Source organism: Ostrea edulis, chromosome 3 (assembly GCF_947568905.1).
Source record: "Ostrea edulis chromosome 3, xbOstEdul1.1, whole genome shotgun sequence".
In the NCBI taxonomy this organism is placed as follows: Eukaryota; Metazoa; Mollusca; class Bivalvia; order Ostreida; family Ostreidae; genus Ostrea; species Ostrea edulis.
The window spans coordinates 66821128-66844448 of record NC_079166.1 but is presented as its reverse complement, the minus strand read 5'-3'; positions in this window follow the sequence as shown (position 1 = coordinate 66844448).

Here is a 23321-nt window from a genome sequence, read left to right as displayed (position 1 = left end):
ACAGCATTTCATCCAATGAGAGGTTGTATTGGCAAACTAGATCGTTATAACAATAGAATTTGCGAAATGCTGACTTTAAAAAGACTGTTAAAACTCTTGCACCATCAACTTATTTCTCAGTAGCCTGTCTCGATTTAAAAACTGATTATATGCAGAAAAAGCTCTTGCGTATCGAATCAGTTGAGAGATAGAAACACCATATGCAGGCGTAGGAAGATTAAACATCTTGGTAATTTCATGTTTTACTCATTGACTTGACGGAACCACAGACAACATAACAAGCTTAGGTCTATGTGTTTTAATTACCATTTCATGAATTGTAGATATAGCAAAATAGCACAGATCACATTATTACATTTAAATATGGTAGATTCTAAATTCAAACATTTACCACCACTGTCAAATAAAGTTTCAAAAGCGTCAAAAATAACAATAGTTTACTTCACCACACCACTGACGATCGATCGTCGTTGTATTCGCTGCTCCAATAACACGGATCTCTTGTCACCAATCATCCCTCAATCTGGAAATCTATTGGGCAAAGGTCATCACCCTCTCCCACCTGCGTCAACGCCCTTACCATAGGATATAGGGACGATATCGAATCACGTGACAATTGCACGAAGGAAAATACAAAGAAACTGTCATTTTAGTATAGGTTTGTTTATGGGACAATTCTGTAAATTGTGATATAAGTTATGTGACAATTTCCTATTGTTAAAGGTGTTACTCGCTTGAATTTTGCCTTGTGTTGACGTTCGTCGTCATTTTCTGTGTAATTGACTATATTACAGTCACGTGATTCGCTACTGTGATTGGGGAGAGAGTCCTCGAGTTTGAGAACTCATTTTTGAAAGTGTCTATATTGTAGGTATCACACCGGTAATTATGATCACTATATATTCCTATGTAGGGAAAACACCTTAAAATCAGTTTATCAAATTGATTTCAAATAATTCAGCAAGGAATATCCTTCTTATTTCTGGGTATAGGAGGTCAACAGAAAGCCCTCAAATCCACGTGCAATCGATATCTAATTTTAATTAGATTGATCCATGTGTTTTCCATGTACCAGTACATGTATAGAACCTGTATGTGTTCCAGGGATGTGTTATGAACATACAACAAATGCATCCTTTGTAAAAAAAAAAAAAAAAAAAAAAAAAAAATGATTTCTAAAACTTACACAACTTTTTCTAATCAGGGATACAAAATTTAAGAGAAAAGGTGAAAAGAAATGGGAATAATGGCTAACGGAAACACGATTTTTCTACTTTTAAGCTCATATCGATTGGTCAATGTATTCTCTGCACGGGGCGGAAAATTTGTCGAAATCACTTGTCTGCAGCGTGTAAATTCCGGCAGAAACTCGAAACTCTCCAATTTATCGACAAACATTCAAACCGTACCTAGTTGGGTAAACATTGCCATCCAAATATGTTCCGTTTGTTTAGTGTGTTGCCGATTAAAACAGTTACTTCATACTAATTTTGCGAATTAATGTTAGGGTGACAAAAGTAATTGATAAAAGAGAAAAACTGCCCTTTAGTTGCAAAATGGCATATTTCATGTCTCGTATTTTACTGAAACCATTAATGAACGGAAGGTTTTTTGTTGTTTTTTTTTCTTTCGTTAATCTATGATGTTCGTTTTATTGATTACGGTTTTACGACTTTGATGTTCGATGAAAAAACATTATTTACAAATTAAACTTTCATCTGAATATGTCTGTCTAATCATTGATCCTTTAATCACTCCGTTAAGTTAAGAAGTGAAGAAACCAACATTACAGTATTCAGTGTAAACAACCTTACTTTCAGAGAAATGCTTCATTTTCATATCATTCAAACACGTTACAACTGCTGCAGATGCATGCAAGTGAATACTATTCCTTGAATACATTGATTAGGGGCGAAATCAAAAACTAAATTAGCATAGGTTTCACCACAACGCCTCCTCCCTCCCATTAAAACTACATATGTTGAATGTTGAAAATGATCTATTAACAAGTAAAAACACACGAGCATGTTTAATTCTCTGCATACAACAATGCAACATTTAACATCGGGCACAACAAAGTCCACACTTTTTGCGAAAGATGAAATGTGAAGATAACGAACAGTGATCAATCCCATAACTTCTATAAACAATACAAAATAGAGAGTTGGGCAAATACCTATCCCTGGATAAAGCAGAGGTGGAATCAGATGCCTAGAAGGAGTAAGCAGAACAAGCTCTTGTGTATTACAGCTGATAATGGAATATTGCTACATACATATGGGAAGTTGACGATGGAGAAGCTGAAAGCATTCCGTTTATCATAAAATTGAGTTGTTAGTTTACCGGTAATATCTATTTTCAATAAAATAACCAGGTATGAAACAGACGTGGATGACTCTGTGGTGTCTTTTATTTCGAGTTCACAGGGATACATCGAAGCGACATATGACTGAAAATTAGCATTGATAATAGATAAACGTCGTTGAGATATCTAAATGTTGTATTGAAGGCCACAGGAAGATATTTTTTACTCTCACAAAAAGTTTTTAATAAATTCTACTTAATAGGAATATAAACACAGGCAATGTACCATAAGGCATTTTTTAAACCCATAAGAAAATGATACGATTTTGATACGACAAAAATTCCTTCATTCTACAACAGGTTTTTTGTCTTTAGAGTTTTGCATTTCTTATTGTACTTCATGAAGCAAATTCAGCCTTCATAAGGGAGATAATGTACAAATATCCCATCAGATACATTTTATTTGTTTATTTGTGTCTGTTGTAAACGGTAGCAAAAGTCAGGATTTTGTCGTATCCGAAGTTAAATGTCACAGAAAATGGGGGAGGGAAAAGTATCCCCACCACAACTTCACATCACCGTCACAAAGGATATACCTGAGTGTACAAATTGTCCCCTGTCTCCATTACCTAGACAGTTTTCTTGAAATATTTCAACCTGTAACAAAACTAAACCTGTAGGTTTCTATGCCTCTGTCGAGAAATGACAAGGGCATAGATTGTTACCCATTTCCGTCATTCTGTCTTCCCGTTCTAATTTTGTTTCCCCTCATTATGTCTGCTACGGAAGCACATATTCAACTGGCCATGAAAATGTTAAATGTCGATCAGACACTCTTGGCAATGTTAGAAAGTTACAATTATCTCAGCAATTCATGAAGATTTTGAACCGAAATTTGATGTATAAGTAGTTCCTGAAAATATGCAGGTCAAGTTTAGATTTATTTGCGGTCGAATCATTTTGAAAGACTTGAGCCGCTTGGAGTTTGAATATTTCTAAGAATACAGTTTCATATCATCATCTTAATCATACAGGAACCTAATGAGCTGAAGTTTGGAATATTGATACATTATGAGAATACATAGGTCGAGAACAATAATCATGTGTCCAGTAGGATAAATAACAAAGGTGAAGCCCTTGGGTGGGGGATACGTTTCGTGCCGGCACATCTAGGCTTTTACCTGTTAATAACATTTTAAAAATATACCCGTAGCCTTCGAATTATTACCAACACAAATTAGAAGAAGAAACACCAATCATATTTCTCTTCTTTTAAAGGACTCCATATTTTCTACGATTTATGACGGGTTGCTTTAGTTCAGTGGTACAGTGTTCACTTTGTAACCGGGTAGTCGGGAGTTCGAGCCCCGCTTGTGCCATAGTCGCGCAGTAGGAGTTATGAGATTGATCACTGTTCGTTATCTTCACCTTGCATCAAACCTAAAACGTTTACATAGACGGTGATTACTCCTTCGCTAAAGGTTCGGCATTTGGAAGTGAGAACCATTGGTCTTTCGAGTATGACCTTAATAACGGAGGTCCCGTGTCGTAAAAGGAGTTGGCACGTTAAAGAACCTTCATCATTACAGTCCTGGTGATTTCAGTTGTATTTTCCCTAGACCTGGTGTTGGCTTATTATCAGCGAATGAGTTTCAACGTGACATAAACAAAGACATAAACAGTGGATAATGATATTTGAGATTTTGGAGAAGTTCAGGTGTATTCAACGCCTTGCGCAGGGACATCCGTGTCCCTCCGGCACATTTAGTTTATTTTTCATGAAATTAAAGTTACTTCTTATCGATATTTTTTTTAAATTATACATGTAACTTTTGAATGACAATCTATAAGAATTTAAAGAAGGAATTCAATTTAATATATATCTTTTTTTCTTTTTAAGAGTGCTTCATATATAACACTCGACTATGGCGAGGAGGTAAGTAATCTCTGATTCCATCACCAGTATTTGAGGTATGTATCTCCGGTACATCTAGTTTATTGTTTATGAGATTAAAGTTACCTGTTATCATTGTTTTTGAAAACATACATGTCACGTATAACTTACTATCCATAAGAATCTTAAAGCAGGAATTTAATTAAGTATATACTTTTATATTATTTTCAATGCGAGTTGACATTTACGTGATTCTGAGTTCAATGGTACCTGAGCTTACAATATAACAACCGCTAATGATACAACGTCGATTAATGATAAAAATATTGCTAAATGTTACAAATACAACGCTTAATGGTTTAATTTGATATTGTATTTATACATTAATTGAAAATCCTAACCACTAAGGCTAAATCGCTGCGTATTGAGAGAAGTATCTCATTAGGCGTCACAAACGTACAGCGTTCCTAACGCTTAATGAAACAAACAAATATCTGCATGATCAACCGCTAATGATACAAAGTAATGTATAAACAAGCGTTTCAGTTAAGACATTTAATGAGCCATTTCAACCCCCACCTCACACACACTAGTCTGGCGTCTTTGATGTACATCACTATTTTTTATCTTCACCTTTCATATGTAAACTCTTGCATAGAAATTTTCGTAAAAACGACAGGAGCATAATTTTTCGAAAATGCTAACAGTACAATTAAGTGTAAATTAAATTTTGTTCAAAGCATGACTCTAGTGATAGAGTGTGGGCACGATAGAAATTAACATTTCGAAAATGAAATACAGAAGAAAAAAATAAATTATTAATTTCAAGAGCCACTTGTAGAACAAAGCTTAGTCATCCTCCTATAGTGTAGATGTTTAAGTTTCTTCACACTTTATATCTTGAGCTCAATATTGTTTTTAATAGTAATTATATTTAGTCCAGAAGTTTATGTTCCTTTTCGTGAAGACAAGCGCGTCAGTCCATCGTCTGCCATCATTACAACTCTTGGTATAGTTATTTAGATATGCATGAATTTTATTTCTTTTTAGGAAGTTTAAGGGTGTAACATTCGCATATACAATTTATTAATGCAAACAGTGTGATGCCGTCTACATTGAGATATCTAAATATTGTATTGAAGGCTACGGGAAGATATGTTTTATTCTCACAAATTTTGGTTTAATAATTTGTGCTTAATAGGAATATAAACACAGGTAATGTACCATAAGGCATTTTCTAAACCCATAAGAAAATGATAAGATTTTGATACGACAAAACATCCTTCATTCTACAACAGGATTTTTGTCTTGAGAGTTTTGCATTTCTTATTGTACGTCATGAAGCAAATTCAGCCTTCATAAGGGAGATAATGTACAAATATCCCATCAGATACATTCTATTTGTTTATTTGTGTCTGTTGTAAACGGTAGCAAAAGTCCGGACTTTGTCGTATCCGGCGTTAAATGTCACAGAAAATGTGGGAGGGAAAATTCTCCCTAACAACCCCTTCACATCATCGTCGTAAAGGATATTCCTGAGTTTATAAACTATCCACTGTTCCATTACCTAGACATTTGGCTTGAAATAGTTCAACCTGTAACTAAACTAAACCTGTAGGTTTTTATGCCTCTGTCGAGAAATGACAGGGGCATAGATTGTTACCCATTTCCGTCATTCTATCTTCCCGTTCTAATTTTGTTTCCGTGTCAAATGTCGATCAGACACTCTTGGCAATGTTAGAAAGTTACAATGGATGTTCATTTTCTCAGCAATTCATGAAGATTTTGAACCGAAATTTGATGTATAAGTAGTTCCTGAAAATATGCAGGTCAAGTTTAGATTTAGTTGCGGTCGAATCATTTTGAAAGACTTGAGCCGCTTGGAGTTTGAATATTTCTAAGAATACAGTTTCATATCATCATCTTAATCATACAGGAACCTACTGAGCTGAAGTTTGGAATATTGATACATTATGAGAATACATAGGTCGAGAACAATAATCATGTGTCCAGTAGGATAAATAGCAAAGGTGAAGCCCTTGGGTGGGGGATACGTTTCGTGCCGGCACATCTAGGCTTTTACCTGTTAATAACATTTTAAAAATATACCCGTAGCCTTCGAATTATTACCAACACAAATTAGAAGAAGAAACACCAATCATATTTCTCTTCTTTTAAAGGACTCCATATTTTCTACGATTTATGACGGGTTGCTTTAGTTCAGTGGTACAGTGTTCACTTTGTAACCGGGTAGTCGGGAGTTCGAGCCCCGCTTGTGCCATAGTCGCGCAGTAGGAGTTATGAGATTGATCACTGTTCGTTATCTTCACCTTGCATCAAACCTAAAACGTTTACATAGACGGTGATTACTCCTTCGCTAAAGGTTCGGCATTTGGAAGTGAGAACCATTGGTCTTTCGAGTATGACCTTAATAACGGAGGTCCCGTGTCGTAAAAGGAGTTGGCACGTTAAAGAACCTTCATCATTACAGTCCTGGTGATTTCAGTTGTATTTTCCCTAGACCTGGTGTTGGCTTATTATCAGCGAATGAGTTTCAACGTGACATAAACAAAGACATAAACAGTTGATAATGATATTTGAGATTTTGGAGAAGTTCAGGTGTATTCAACGCCTTGCGCAGGGACATCCGTGTCCCTCCGGCACATTTAGTTTATTCTTCATGAAATTAAAGTTACTTCTTATCGATATTTTTTTTAAATTATACATGTAACTTTTGAATGACAATCTATAAGAATTTAAAGAAGGAATTCAATTTAATATATATCTTTTTTTCTTTTTAAGAGTGCTTCATATATAACACTCGACTATGGCGAGGAGGTAAGTAATCTCTGATTCCATCACCAGTATTTGAGGTATGTATCTCCGGTACATCTAGTTTATTGTTTATGAGATTAAAGTTACCTGTTATCATTGTTTTTGAAAACATACATGTCACGTATAACTTACTATCCATAAGAATCTTAAAGCAGGAATTTAATTAAGTATATACTTTTATATTATTTTCAATGCGAGTTGACATTTACGTGATTCTGAGTTCAATGGTACCTGAGCTTACAATATAACAACCGCTAATGATACAACGTCGATTAATGATAAAAATATTGCTAAATGTTACAAATACAACGCTTAATGGTTTAATTTGATATTGTATTTATACATTAATTGAAAATCCTAACCACTAAGGCTAAATCGCTGCGTATTGAGAGAAGTATCTCATTAGGCGTCACAAACGTACAGCGTTCCTAACGCTTAATGAAACAAACAAATATCTGCATGATCAACCGCTAATGATACAAAGTAATGTATAAACAAGCGTTTCAGTTAAGACATTTAATGAGCCATTTCAACCCCCACCTCACACACACTAGTCTGGCGTCTTTGATGTACATCACTATTTTTTATCTTCACCTTTCATATGTAAACTCTTGCATAGAAATTTTCGTAAAAACGACAGGAGCATAATTTTTCGAAAATGCTAACAGTACAATTAAGTGTAAATTAAATTTTGTTCAAAGCATGACTCTAGTGATAGAGTGTGGGCACGATAGAAATTAACATTTCGAAAATGAAATACAGAAGAAAAAAATAAATTATTAATTTCAAGAGCCACTTGTAGAACAAAGCTTAGTCATCCTCCTATAGTGTAGATGTTTAAGTTTCTTCACACTTTATATCTTGAGCTCAATATTGTTTTTAATAGTAATTATATTTAGTCCAGAAGTTTATGTTCCTTTTCGTGAAGACAAGCGCGTCAGTCCATCGTCTGCCATCATTACAACTCTTGGTATAGTTATTTAGATATGCATGAATTTTATTTCTTTTTAGGAAGTTTAAGGGTGTAACATTCGCATATACAATTTATTAATGCAAACAGTGTGATGCCGTCTACATTGAGATATCTAAATATTGTATTGAAGGCTACGGGAAGATATGTTTTATTCTCACAAATTTTGGTTTAATAATTTGTGCTTAATAGGAATATAAACACAGGTAATGTACCATAAGGCATTTTCTAAACCCATAAGAAAATGATAAGATTTTGATACGACAAAACATCCTTCATTCTACAACAGGATTTTTGTCTTGAGAGTTTTGCATTTCTTATTGTACGTCATGAAGCAAATTCAGCCTTCATAAGGGAGATAGTGTACAAATATTCCATCAGATACATTCTATTTGTTTATTTGTGTATGTTGTAAACGGTAGCAAAAGTACGGACTTTGTCGTATCCGAAGTTAAATGTCACAGAAAATGGGGGAGGGAAAAGTATCCCCACCACAACTTCACATCACCGTCACAAAGGATATACCTGAGTGTACAAATTATCCCCTGTCTCCATTACCTAGACAGTTTTCTTGAAATATTTCAACCTGTAACAAAACTAAACCTGTAGGTTTTTATGCCTCTGTCGTGAAGTGACAAGGGCATAGATTGTTACCCATTTCCGTCATTCTGTCTTCCCGTTCTAATTTTGTTTCCGTTCATTATGTCTGCTACGGAAGCACATATTCAACTGGCCATGAAAATGTCAAATGTCGATCAGACACTCTTGGCAATGTTAGAAAGTTACAATGGATGTTCATTATCTCAGCAGTTCATGAAGATTTTGAACCGAAATTTGATGTATAAGTAGTTCCTGAAAATATGCAGGTCAAGTTTCGATTTAGTTGCGGTCGAATAATTTTGGAAGACTTGAGCCGCTTGGAGCTTGAATATTTCTAAGAATACAGTTTCATATAATCACCTCAATCATGCAGGAACCTACTGAGCTTAAGTTTGAAACATTGATACATTATGAGAATACATAGGTCGAGAACAATAGGCATGTGTCCAGTAGGATAAATAGCAAAGATGAAGCCCTTGGGTGGGGGATGCCTTTCGTGCCGGCACATCTAGGCTTTTTCCTATTAATAACATTTTAAAAATACACCTGTAGCCTTCGAATTACTACCCACAAAAATTAGAAGAAATAACACCAATCATATTTCTCTTCTTTGAAAGAACTCCATATTTCCTACGATTTATGACGGGTTGGTTTAGCTCAGTGGTACAGTGTTCGCTTTGTAACCGGGTAGTCGGGAGTTCGAGCCCCGCTTGTGCCATTGTCGCGCAGTATCAAACCTAAAAGGTTTACATAGACGGTGATTACTCCTTCGCTAAAGGTTCGGCATTTGGAAGTGAGAACCATGGGTCTATCGAATATGACCTTAATAACGGAGGTCCCGTGTCGTAAAAGGAGTTGGCACGTTAAAGAACCTTCATCATTACGGTCCTGATGATTTCAGTTGTATTTTCCCTAGACCTGGTGTTGGCTTATTATCAGCGAAAGAGTTTCAATGTATTATAAACAAAGAAATAAACATTGGATAATGATATTTGAGAGTTTGAAGAAGTTCAGATGTATTCAACGCCTTGTGCGGGGACATCCGTGTCCCTCCGGCACATTTAGTTTATTGTTCATGAAATTAAAGTTACTTGTTATCGATATTTTTTTAAATCATACATGTAACTTTTGAATGACAATCTATAAGAATTTAAAGAAGGAATTCAATTTAATATATATCTTTTTTTCTTTTTAAGAGCTATGAATTATTTGAGGGTGAGGTAAGTAATCTCTGATTCCATTACCAGTATTTGCAGTTTGTATCTCCGGTACATCTAGTTTATTGTTCATGAAATTAAAGTTACCTGTTATCGATATTTTTTAAATTATACATGTAACTTTTGAATGACAATCTATAAGAATTTAAAGAAGGAATTCAATTTAATATATATCTTTTTTTCTTTTTTAAGCGCTATGATTTATCTAAGTGTAAGGTAAGTAATATCTGATTCCATTACCAATATTTGCAGTTTGTATCTCCGGTACATCTAGTTTATTGTTTATGAAATTAAAGTTACCTGTTATCGATATTTTTTAAATTATACATGGAACTTTTGAATGACAATCTATAAGAATTTAAAGAAGGAATTCAATTTAATATATCTTTTTTTTTCTTTTTAAATAGACTGAAAGTGCACCATCTATGGTAAGTAATCTCTGATTCCATCACCAGTATTTGCTGTTTGTATCTCCGGCACATCTATTTAGTTTATTGTTTATGAAATTAAAGTTACCTGTTATCCTTATTTTTGAAAACATACATGTCACGTATAACTTATTATCCATAATAATCTTAAAGCAGGGATTTAATTAAGTATATACGTTTATATTATTTTCAATGCCAATTTGACATTTACGTGATTCTGAGTTCAGAGTAAGTACGTTTTAATTCCATCAATGGTACCAGAGCTTACAATATAGCAACCGCTAATGATACAACGTCGATTAATGATAAAATTAGTGCTAGGTGTTACAAACACAACGCTTAATGGTTTAATTTGATATTGTATTAATACAATAATTGAAAATCCCAACCACTAAGGCTAAATCGCTGCTTATTGAGAGAAGTATCTCATTAGGCGTCACAAACGTATAGCATTCCTAACGCTTAATGAAACAAACAAATATCTACATGATCAACCGCTAATGATACAAAGTAATGTATAAACCAGTGTCTCAGTTATGACATTTAATAAGACATTTCAATCCCCACCTCACACACACTAGTCTGACGTTTTTGCTGTACATCACTGTTTGTTATCTTCACCTTTCATATGTAAACTCTTACATATACATTTTCTTAAAAATGACAAGAGCATAGTTTTTCGAAAATGTTAACAGTCCCATTAAGTGTAGATTAAATTTTGTTCAAAGCATGACTCTAGTGATAGAGTGTGATCCCGATAGAAATTTAAATTTCGAAAATGGAATACAGAAGAAAATATTAAATTATTAATTTCAAGAGTCACTTGTAGAACAAAGCTTAGTCATCCTCCTATAGTGTAGATGTTTAAGTTTCTTCACACTTGGTATCTTGACCTTAATATTGTTTTTAATAGTAATTATATTTCGTACATGAATTTATGTTCCTTTTCATGAAGACAAACGCGTCAGTCCACCGTTTGTCATCATTATAACTCTTGGGATATATATTTAGATATCCATGAATGTTCTTTATTTTTAAGAAGTTTAAGGGTGTAACATTCGCATATACAATTTATTAATGCAAACAGTGTAATGTTGTCTAGATTTTCGAAGCGTTGACTCTCATTTTGAAAATGAAATATAGTGGAGATTCTTTGAAATGTTTATTATCAAGAGCCACTTGTACATATTGTAGTATAATTTTTAAAACTATTTGTTCACACGTACACCCGTGTAGTTGGTGGGCGTTATAATGAAGGTTTGTAGGTTTAGTTCCATTTGTGAAAATGAACGTTTTCAGATAATTCATTTGATTTATGACCCTCTAGTTTGTGTTCATTTTATACACAGTGCATGCACGTTCATCTAATAAACCTGAACTGGGAATTTGTGAGGTCTTTTTTTTTCGTGTTTTAGTAGAATCGATTTTAAATTGACATGTATTAGGAATATTCCGTTCAAGCGAATTTAGGTCTGATTTATAAAGTGCAATCCTGGTGGCAAACGTGCAAGAGAGACACAAAAATGCACAGGTTTCTTCAGTCTCGTTTAAAGTCAGCATTTAACAAATTTTATTGTCATTATGATCATCCAGTTTGCCTATACAACCTATCATTGGGTCAAATGCTGTCTGCCTTGTTTCATACTGATTGTTAAGCCGTTCTTGGCTTTCTGATTTTGACTGCCGATAGCTCCGTTTACCTGATCAAGATATAGGGCTCACGGCGGGCGTGACCGGTTAACAGGAGATGCTTACTCCTCTTAGGCACCTGATCCCATCTCTGGTATACCTAGGGGTCCGTGTTTGCCCAACTATCTATTTTGTATTGCTTATAGGAGTTATGAGATCGGCATGAAACACGTCAGACAGAATTTGACCAAATGATACGTTGTATTGATGCAAAGTGAAGATAACGAATAGTGATCAATCTCATAAACTATGTATTGATAAACTAGATCGTTATAACAGCCATATAATCTGCGGAATGTAAATGAAAGATAAATACGTTGTTCACACTGCGTCATTCAATCTCATGATTTAGATGAGGTAGCAAGTAAGTGGTAACGAAATAATGTATATCGAATAGTGTCAGTATCGGAAATATCCAATTGATTTGTCTTTGATAATAATATAATAATAGTGCTGCTTATTCCGAGAACTATATTACATACAGCAGCCTAATCGCTTAATGTCTACATGATCAACCGCTAATGATAAAAACTAATGTATCATTAAGCGTAGTAGTCGCACCCTTTCATACTACATGTTTTCACGCACACACAGCGCGCGAAACAATCGACCAAAACTGCAGATGATGTCTATGTATATCGTACTTTGTGTAAATATCTATGTTAGTTTTATTGTGTTCTCCGTACATGTATATCATATTTTATTTGTAAATGTTATTTATTTTTGTTGTACCTTACACTGTGTTTCATAAAAAAAAATGGGGCGTTGCGAAAACGTAGAACTGACAATGGAACGGAGAGAGATATAGCAAGGGAGAGATTAATCAATACGGTCTCGGGGGAAATAGTGTGAATATATTCTAAGCTTCACACACCAATCATTTATATTAAGGAAAGAAAAAAACGACATATTTATTACAACGACAGGATTGCTAATGAAGATATATTACAGTATATCTGGTAATTTTCGCGTCCTGGAAATATCCGTATCTATAAAGAATGATAAAAATTCGCTAAACTTAAAGAGCCAAAATTTTAAATCATATAAATGATACAATTGTTAAATGCAAATGTGCAAAAAAACTGAAGAGCTAGAATTTGAAACAACCGGTATATGTTTTCGACACCACCGCTAAATATCATCGACGCTAAAATTACACTCTAAATGTGTATGCGGTAAAATTGGACGTATAATTAGCATGCTATTTTCGTTATCGAATGCTAACACTGCTGTACATTGGTGATTCTAAATGGTAAAATTGTATCGATATGTGGCTATTTCTCATTAGCGGCTAATAATGTCAACTATTAATGCAACACTTCTTACATGTAGCATTAAGCGCTACATTTGCAATTTATATTTCTATCATTATGCGGTGTAGTATCAGTAGTGGTTGATAGATTGCATGTTATATAGTTAATACATGTTTAAATGATGTCGGAGAAATGACTATTTGATTTAAAGAAAGACTGAAATTGTTCATGGAAAACATTTATTAGATTTTTAAGCAACCCAACAAGAGCTCTCTAGTCTGTTGTTGTCTGTTGTACATATAAATTCGGTTTTAAAAAAATCTTCATAAGAACCAGAAGAAAATTCTAACAGTCTCATGTAGTGTATATTCATGTTTGTTCAAGTCATGACTCGTGACAGAAAGGAATCACGTTAGGAATATAAATTTCGGACATGTCATATACTGAAAAACATTGAAATGTTAATTTCTAGAGCCACGTCTACTATAAAGCTTAATCCTCCTCCTATTGTATAATTCTTTGAGTTTCTTCACACGAGGATCCATGGACAGGGCGGAGCTATAATGAAGTTTGAAAATGTCCACAACAAAGAATTCAAATTGTTGAAGGGGGCTATATAACCCATGAGTCTCTTGTTTGTGTTGATACTATAAAGCTACCCCCAGTATATGTGTTCCCATGTTATGAGTCATAGATCTAGAAAATATCGTCGAACATACAGATTACGCTATGCGTACATTTCATTATGTGCATACATTTACTAGTACACAGCAGTCACCGACACAATGCAAACTACCTAGATATTTATTCCTGGAATAATTCCCTTTGCAATGAATCTAAAACTTGTCTTTATAAAGTATTTCATGGTTCATGAAAGTTATCCGTTATCAACTATATTTATGCAACTTTCAATCAATATACAGCAGCAGTTAAAGGTAAAATTCTCATATAGGAATTTCTTAACCTTCTTAACATAGCAGCAGAGTCAGTTAAAAATGTTCTTATATATTAAGCTTCATGCTGTTTTAAAAGCAATTGCATCTTACATATGATTTTAAATTCCCTTTCCAGATCGATCGTGATAGAGGATATCTTAGAGCATATTCGAAGGACCCAGTAACAGAGGATATAGAAAGCCTGCATTTTCTGCCACATCTAGGGATACCTCATATAAATCCCATACCCAAGCCACCCCCTCCTCCGGAGGAGCCTGTATAATATATGTATTACTGTTCGTTATCTTTACCCTTTGATGCATGCATGTTTTGATGTCAGAGAAACACTATTTCAAGACAAAACTAAGCAAGAGTTGATAATGGAGAAGCTAAAGTCACCCTGTTTGTCATAAAGTTGAGTTGTTAGTTTGCCGTTAATATCTATTTTCAATAAATTATCTAAGTATGAAGCAGAAGTGGACACATCTGTGGTGTCTTTTATATCGAGTTCACGGGGATATAGCGACTCGACATATGATTGAAAATTATTATAGACCAGTGCCCCTTTTAAGCTATGTTAGCAAAGTTATGGAAAGAATAATCTTTAAACATGTACATGTATACAATCATTTTCACAAAAATAATTTATTTTACAAATATCAAGCAGGATTTTTGCCTGGTCATTCTACAGTTTTCCAATTACTAGAGACTTATCATAGCATTGTAAAAAGTATAGATGATGGAAAATCTTGCTGTTTGGTATTCTGCTATCTAACTAAGTCATTTGATAGAGTTTGGCACAGAAGTCTTTTATTTAAAATACATACTTATAGAATCAGATGCAGTATTTTTCGGTGGTTTAGGAGTTATCTCTCTTGTCGAACCCAAAGATTTATGTACAAAGACCAATTGTCATCAAGCGCAAGTTTAAATGCAGGAGTACCTCAAGGCTTAGTTTTTGGACCTGCATTATTTTTAATTTATGTTAATGATGTTGCTCAAAATATGATGTCTTTCTGTAGATTATTTGCTAATAATAACTCATTTCAACATACATCTAACAATTTAAATGAATTTGAATTCACTTTAAATCAGGACCTCAGCGTCCTAGATGAATAGTTAAAACAAAATGGTTGTTAAACTTTAAGACCTCTAAAACTAAGGCTGTACTTTTTTCCTTGACCAAGAACATTGATGCTCCGAAATTATTTTTTCAAGACTTTCAGTTGGAGTATGTGTCAGTGCACAGACATTTAGGATTGTTTGTTTCATCCGATGTGAGCTGGTCCCAATATATAGTACGGTTTACAAAACAACTAGGTCTTCTTATAAAATCAAAATTCACTTTAGGAAGAAGCACTCTTTCAAAAAATGTATACTACTTTCATAAGACCAGCTTTAGAATATATATCTGTTGTTTGGGATGGATGTAATACATATGACAGTGATCTGTACAATTATGTGCAGCACGAATTATTACTGACCTTCCTATACTAGCCTTTACAGATTCTCTATATCTAGAAACTGGTTTAGAACCTCTATCTTCTAGACGAACTAATGCTAAATTGTTGACCATGTACAAGATTTATGATAGCAAGGTTCCAAAATATCTAAAAGAAACAATAACTAGTAAAATAAACCATATGTCCACATATAATCTGGAGATAAATATTTAATAGCCTGTCTAGCATAAAATAATGCAATACTCTCCAAATTGTATTTTAACACATCTTGATGAAATTTGGTGGATAGGTAGACATCCAAAATAGTAATTGAAAGACCCCCCCCCCCAAAAAAAAATTGCTATTTTCAACGTTGTCGTCATACGCAATGCCATCTGTATTTCGCATATTTTCATCAATATTACACATGCATTTAAAAATCCAGAGAAAGGGTAAAAATCAAATGTAATTTATTTCACTAAAAATTAAATTTATATTTTTCAAAAGTATTTCAAAGTTACAACAGACGCTCCTCTTCCAAAAACGGTATAATTCATAATCAAACATAAACAAACCCATCAAAGGGCAGACAATTCTTGAAAATTGGCAATATGCCAATCTTTCATAACTGAAGGGAAAGTACATATTGGAAGGGTTAAATCCTCCAAGAGCAGGCTAGGAAATAATTCCTTTTTACACTTATGTCAAAATAGACTACTAAACATCATTAAAGCATATTATTAAGCTTTGGCATTTAAAAATCAAAAGAGATATTAAGGGTTTAAATAATGCCTTTTTCTTCAAAAACATCTACAAAAAAGAGTTAAATGAATCTAAACATTTAGGTTATTAAATTAAAATTAAATTCATACCTCATTCAATGAATATCATAGTTACAAATGACAATGGTGTTCCAAAAGTAACATGAATAAGTATTTAACATACAAGACAACATAATACAAAGGGTAAACAAGTCTTAAAAGTATGCAATTTAGTACAATGACTGTACTTCACATTGACATGACCATTTTATTCGAGTACAAGCTGGGATTAAAATAGATTTTCCAAATAGTACATTTATAACAATACATTTCATATGAGTGATACAATTAGTAAGTTTGGCTTTTAAAAATCAAATGATAGCTTAGATTCTTTTTATTATTCAAAATTGTTGAATTCACATAAATTCATTGACTATAATTATATTTATAATTTTACAACATATTTCAAAGTTATAGCTGACAATGATCTTAAAAATTGACAAATCAAAAATAAATATGCAAAAACATAAATGAGTAGTCAACCCTTAAAAAGTGGCATCATGCCACAACCAGTTTTAAAACAGGTCAAATAATAAAAAACAGTCACTCTGTTATCCTGTTTCCAATCAGAATATGATCCCTGAGTTAACTTAGTTGAAAGGGTAGATTGGGTGGTACATGTATTACTTTCCTGAGAGAAATCCTGTGAAACATAATCTGCAAAAGAGAGGACGAAGATAATATTACACAATACAATTCATAAATAATTCTAGAGATAAAAAAAAAACACAAAGTAAAGCCTAAATGGATAAAAAATTAAATAATAATCATAATGCATGTGTTATGGGCTGGGGTAGGTAAAGTAGGGTTCACAAGTTATCAGTCTTATATAGGACGTTCTCCAATCTAGGAGCTAGATACAATTGAAGGTGAAAATGTTTTTCATGTAAAAAGGGTATCAGTTGTAAAATGAACCTTGATAATGATATATACCAATCACTACATATTATCATATCACATTCACAAATGACATAAAACATGTATTACATTTATTACAAGTTATACAAGACATTCTATTCTGCAAAAGTTCGACTTTCACAATAAAGATACCAATCAGAAATTACAGTTGATATCATAAATAATCATTCATAAAACATATAGCCTATTCAGATTCTGTTATACATTTTGTAATGTGTAAATTGATTACGAATAATATGATGTCACATAATGAATGCAATCAAAATTATCTATTCTACATATGTAACTCACTGACAGACGTAAATTATTGTGCGAAATGCTACATTGTTAAGCCGTTCTTGGCACACTGATTTTGACTGCGGATAACTCCGTTTGCCTGATCAGGATATGGGGCTCACGGCGGGTGTGACCGGTCAACAGGGGATGCTTACTCCTCCTAGGCACCTGATCCCACCTCTGGTCTGTCCAGGGATCCGTGTTTGCCCAACTATCTAATTTGTATTGCTTGTAGGAGTTATGAGATTTATCACTGTTCGTTATCTTCACCTTGCATGTAGTACGTGATTTTCAATATATATTACAAGTAATATGAATTTCAGAAATAATACATTGTGAATAACTTTGCCTTGTATCTCTGTGGTGACCTTTCAGTAAACTACAAGGATTATGTTTCTTATTTTTCATTGTACTCAGTTATACTACTTTACAGAGCAGATAATGAAATTCTTCTTCACTGTTTTGAATATGAAATACAATTGAGTAAACTTAGTCGTAAAAACAATAGAATATAAAACATTGTGATCATGGAAATATAATTGAATTGAACATACTTTATTGACATTAAAACAATGTTAATGACCATTGACTGATTGATGTAGACTGATAAAATACAATTCTCAAAATGTATGATAAAAGCAAAACAAAGTTATGTTGTATGATGTAAGAATATCAAATATGTAGGCCGAACAAAAGTTTCAATATGTAAGAGTTGACACCCCAGGTTGTGACATAGTTTAGTGTGAGCCCTGTTGCTAACAATTGTAACACAACCCAACCCCTTCTTTTTTCGAAAAATATATGGGCTTGAAAATATGACTTCTGTAGTCACTTATTAGGTACCTGCACTGTGAATGCATATTTCATTTGTAAATAAACATGCAGTCTATCAATTCGTACTATATTTAAAATGTAACTCTTTTGATATTAACATTTTCTGTAAAATTCTGTTTTTATCTCTTACCAGTTCCCACTTTAATGAGTTGTATTTTATGCAGTCAGTGTTCTTTGCATGGGAATGGCTGTCTACCTCTGCTCGCTTTCGCCTTACTGTTGTTGGGATAACCTTCAATGTCTCTTAAGTGATGCTCAACCGAAATGTTTGAAATCCGAAATACCAATAAACTTGCTAGAGCTATTATAGGGAAAAACAGAGTGCCAAAAAGTGAAGTTAAATTCGTCTAAGGATAAGAGCTATGCATGAGGGAGATAATCCTTAATTTTGATATGAATTTGTAAATTTTATCACAGCAATTAAATATACATCCGTATCTTCAAGCTAGTAACGAAGTACTTAGCTACTGGGCTGTAGAGACCCTCGGGGACTAACAGTCCATCAGCAGAGGCCTCGACCCAGGGGTCATTAGTTATCCCAAAGTCAACCAAATTGTGAATATATTCCTCAAAAATTCACTATGAATTGCTACTAATATGCAAAAATAGATGCGGGGCTGGGCAATTTGAGAACGATATTCTGCCTTCAACACATATGAAAAAAATAATAAGCAACAAAACATTCTTCTCTTGCAACTACCCTTTTGGATTAATTTTTGTTAATTTGCATGGTTTTCTGGCGGATTTACTCTTAATACCAAAATGCAGAGTTGAAGTTTACAAAAAGTCATTTGTGCCAGACGCTGTTTCTAAGTGGAATTCTCTTAATATTGAATCAAGGCAGGCTTTTCAATTAAACAGTTTCGTAAAAGCGTCAACTCTAATATCAGCAATCCCAAACCCCCTGTATACTTTTCATCTGGTTCTCGTCTGTTGAATATAATTCATGGCAAACAGAGGCACACATGTATTTTGAATGATGGTCTTTATAGACGCAATATTGTTGATTCTCCATCATGTTCTTGTGGCATGCGTGAAGACGCATATTGCTTTTTCTATATTTGCGAGAAATATTTAATTTCTAGATACAAATTAATGGATATATAGCTTAGGTTAAATGACTTGGTTATTATTGATACACATCTTCTACTTTGGGGTGATAATCTCTTATCTACTGAATTGAATAATTATATGTTCTCTTATGTTCAGACTTATATTCATGAAACCAAGATTCAGCTGATGATCATAGTCCATTATTTATTTATAGAACACTTACCATTTATGTATTCTGTGTATATTATTTTTAATGACAATTGTTTGTTGTAACGTGTATTAGATTACAAGTAGAAGAACTCGTAAGTTGTAAGAACGTGCTTCTGATCCTCTTGTATATATTATATACAATGAAATACGTTCAATTCGAAAATTATCATTGTCAACAGAGAAAATGTCGTCGATATATCTAAATGCCGTATTGAAGGTCACAGCAAGAATATTTTTTCTCACGTGAAATTGTTTTAATAAAGTCTGCTTTACGTCAATATAAAAACAGGTCAGCTAACACAGGAGTAAAATGCGTGCTCACAGGAATTCCAACAGAGTGTTGGAAGATCTGGTCGCCAAAGACTATATGACCATGTTGTCAATGAGGAACTCAAAATACTTGTACGTGGAATCAGAGTGGTGTTTAACAAAGGATTACATGTATTTGGATAACTGATCACTAGATAGTCAGCAAACGAGAACCATATGGAAATATACAGGGGGTGGGGGTGGGATGGTTATTAATATTATTAGAGCTATCACTTCTACGACATTGTTTAATTGAAGTATCTCGCCTTGATTCGATACTACGAGTATTCCACTTAAATCCACGTTTGTAAACTTCAAGTCTGCATTTGATATTGTATCATAAAACAATTGTCAATGTTGTTGCACATGCGTGTACATGACATACAGGAGAGATATTTTTGACTTGTAAATCTATACATTAGCTATATGTGTGTTAGTTCGAACAGAGCTCGATGATGGGTCATTGTTGTTAGATATTGTCTGCGTTGGTCAGCTTCTCAAGAAATGACCAACATGGTTAATATCCAATGAAATCAGTTTGACCTAAGGTTAACTACCTGTACAAATTATGAACAATAGGTGGTTTGAAAACGTATATGGATACGAACAGGAAATAGCCAATGCTAGACCAGGTCAAGAGGTCAATGGTTGGAGTACAGCAATAATCTAAAAATAAAATGTAACAATATGCAAGAACTGTAAGATAAATTTGAATGTGCAATGACTGAATTGAAAGTTTCAAATCATATAATTAAATTGCTTTTAATTTTAAATTAAAGATTTATGCCAACAGTGCATATTTTTGAGATGTATATATATTACAAACAAGGAATTTTGAAAACAGATCAGCAATGCGATTGTGTATATAGAACCCGATTCTGCGGAAAGTTAGTCAGTGGTGTTTTACTTGGTTAACTCACAACTCCCATTGGTTTTATATTTCATTTAGGTAAGCTGTGCGCATTCAGATTTATCATATTGAACATAATAAGTGATGTAAAGATGTTTGCCATATATTTTATTGTAAACTGTATCGTGTTGATTGTGTTAAGAAGTGATATATAGTGGGATGTTAAATAAATAAAGAGTGGTATTTTACCTGACTAACTCAAAACTCGCATTGGTTTTCTATTTCATTTAGGTGGGGTTTTCACCACTCACCCCATACCCGGTTATACTGCATGAAGGCCAGGGGACATCAACGAGCAGAGTATATAAGCTCAATAAAAAAGGTCTATTATCGTAAAGATGATTCTGTAAACCAAAGGAATTCAATCGGCCCTGAGGAGTGTAAATGGCATCACAGGCATACAGTATCACGATTCTAACGTACTCAAATATCCCTGATATTTGAGGTTCAATTGTAATCAAATACCCACCCCAATTCTAATCTACTTATAACAGAATTAATAATTGTTATAGCAAACACTTGTTATAATAATTACATAGTTATCTGTATCACGTAGATTATATGTTTCCATATTGTTTATTTTTCTAGGTATTGTTTCTTTTAGATACTGCGAAACCTACATGTTTGGAATATCTAGAGGCAGTTGATCTTCCAAATACATGGGAAAGATCCTCTAGTCCATTTGGGTATGCCAATCTTTGTATGAGAATACACAAACCTTCTATTCCTGAACATACAGTCCTGTTTTTCAATTCATCCAGGTTTAATCGGTGATGAATCGATGCCTCTTTTTCATTGTTCATGCAAGACAAAAGTAAAACATCATCATCGTCTGCCAGAGCTGCAAGCAACATTATATTTTGCGCCATTTGTTTTCATTGATCTTAACGCAGTAAACCCTCTTTTGATTCGTTTATTTGCACACTTTTATCCAATCAATTTATTTGTAATTAATGATTTTACACGTACACGTACTGTTTGTTAAACATAACATTACGTTGGAAGCGTGTACTTGTAAACATACTTCTCTTTGACGTACACGGTCAGTTGCTTAACGTCTCTAATGTGCCAATGCCAACAATTCATTTGATAAAATGTTTCTTTTTAAATTGATGATGATTAATCTGGATTTTTTGAAGGTCCCATTCTTCACAGCTTAATAAAATCCTAATGAATTACATTTCTTACTACATTGGTTCCATCACAGGTGTCCCTAAAAAAAACTCCATCTCATTTATTTTTCTGTCAACTTTAAAGCTTAGTCATGAGAACTCTTTAAGATTTTAGCTTTGTTTACAAAGAACACCCACCCCAATTTTTTCACTGGGTTACAGAATCTGTATAGGCTCATTTTAGAAGAAGTAAAACAATCTAACTCGTAATAACGAGTTAAATACCTCGTTATAACAGCTAATTACCTCGCTATAATTAACTTGTTTTAACGATTGATTGATTCGTGTTTTACACCGTTTTGGCAATATTTCAGCCAAAACCTCAATCAATCAATCGTGATAACAAGTTAATTACCTCATTATAACGCATTAGTTATCTCGTTCTAACAAGTTCGTATGTATGGGAACAATACATGCAAAGGACTTCATCTTTCCAAATACTTAACATAACGATTAGAAATTATTCAAATCGCCCAATTTAAGTCATATAATCATTCATCATTTCGAATGTGGATAGAAAAATCCCAACGTGTGGACAAGATTCACAATCAGGTCACTATATTAAAAAAATCAAATGTCTGGTTTTTTAACAATTGTTTTATTATGATTATCATGTAGGACTCTTGTCGTTAAGATCAATTTTGATTTCTTACTCCAAACAATTGAATAACTGACGATGTATTCTTTTTTATATCAACATGTTGTCAAGAAGTGATATTATTATTATTATTATTATTCATCGTTTTGATAACTAGATATGTCTAATGTCAATTCACGATTAAATGATAGAAACATTGATGAAGATTACCAGGTGGTAGTAGCAGGCAGATATATTATAAATTATTACAAAGTGTACTTCATTTTCAGGCAGATAGCAACGTGTGCATTCAGAGAAGTTGGAAGTTGATAATTCTACAATTCTTACACGTACAAGAAATAGCTTTCCCTGTCTTGAAAATCTGAATTCGTGAAAGAGGGGAGGGGGTGGCATTCAGGTCCTTCATAAACACACATTATTTAAACTTTTACCCCACGCTTTGATTTCATTTCTAAAATCGAGGAGGGGTGTTCTACCTTCACTACAGGACTCTGATTAACAACTTTCAAGCTTACAGTCTTCTCATTCACTACTGCTATCAAAAATAGTCAAGGGGGCAGCAGCCCAATATATCTTTATTTGCATATGAGAATAACAGATGTCTGTTGTCAAAAAACACCACCACTGTTTTCAATATCGAAGCGTAGGTTTAG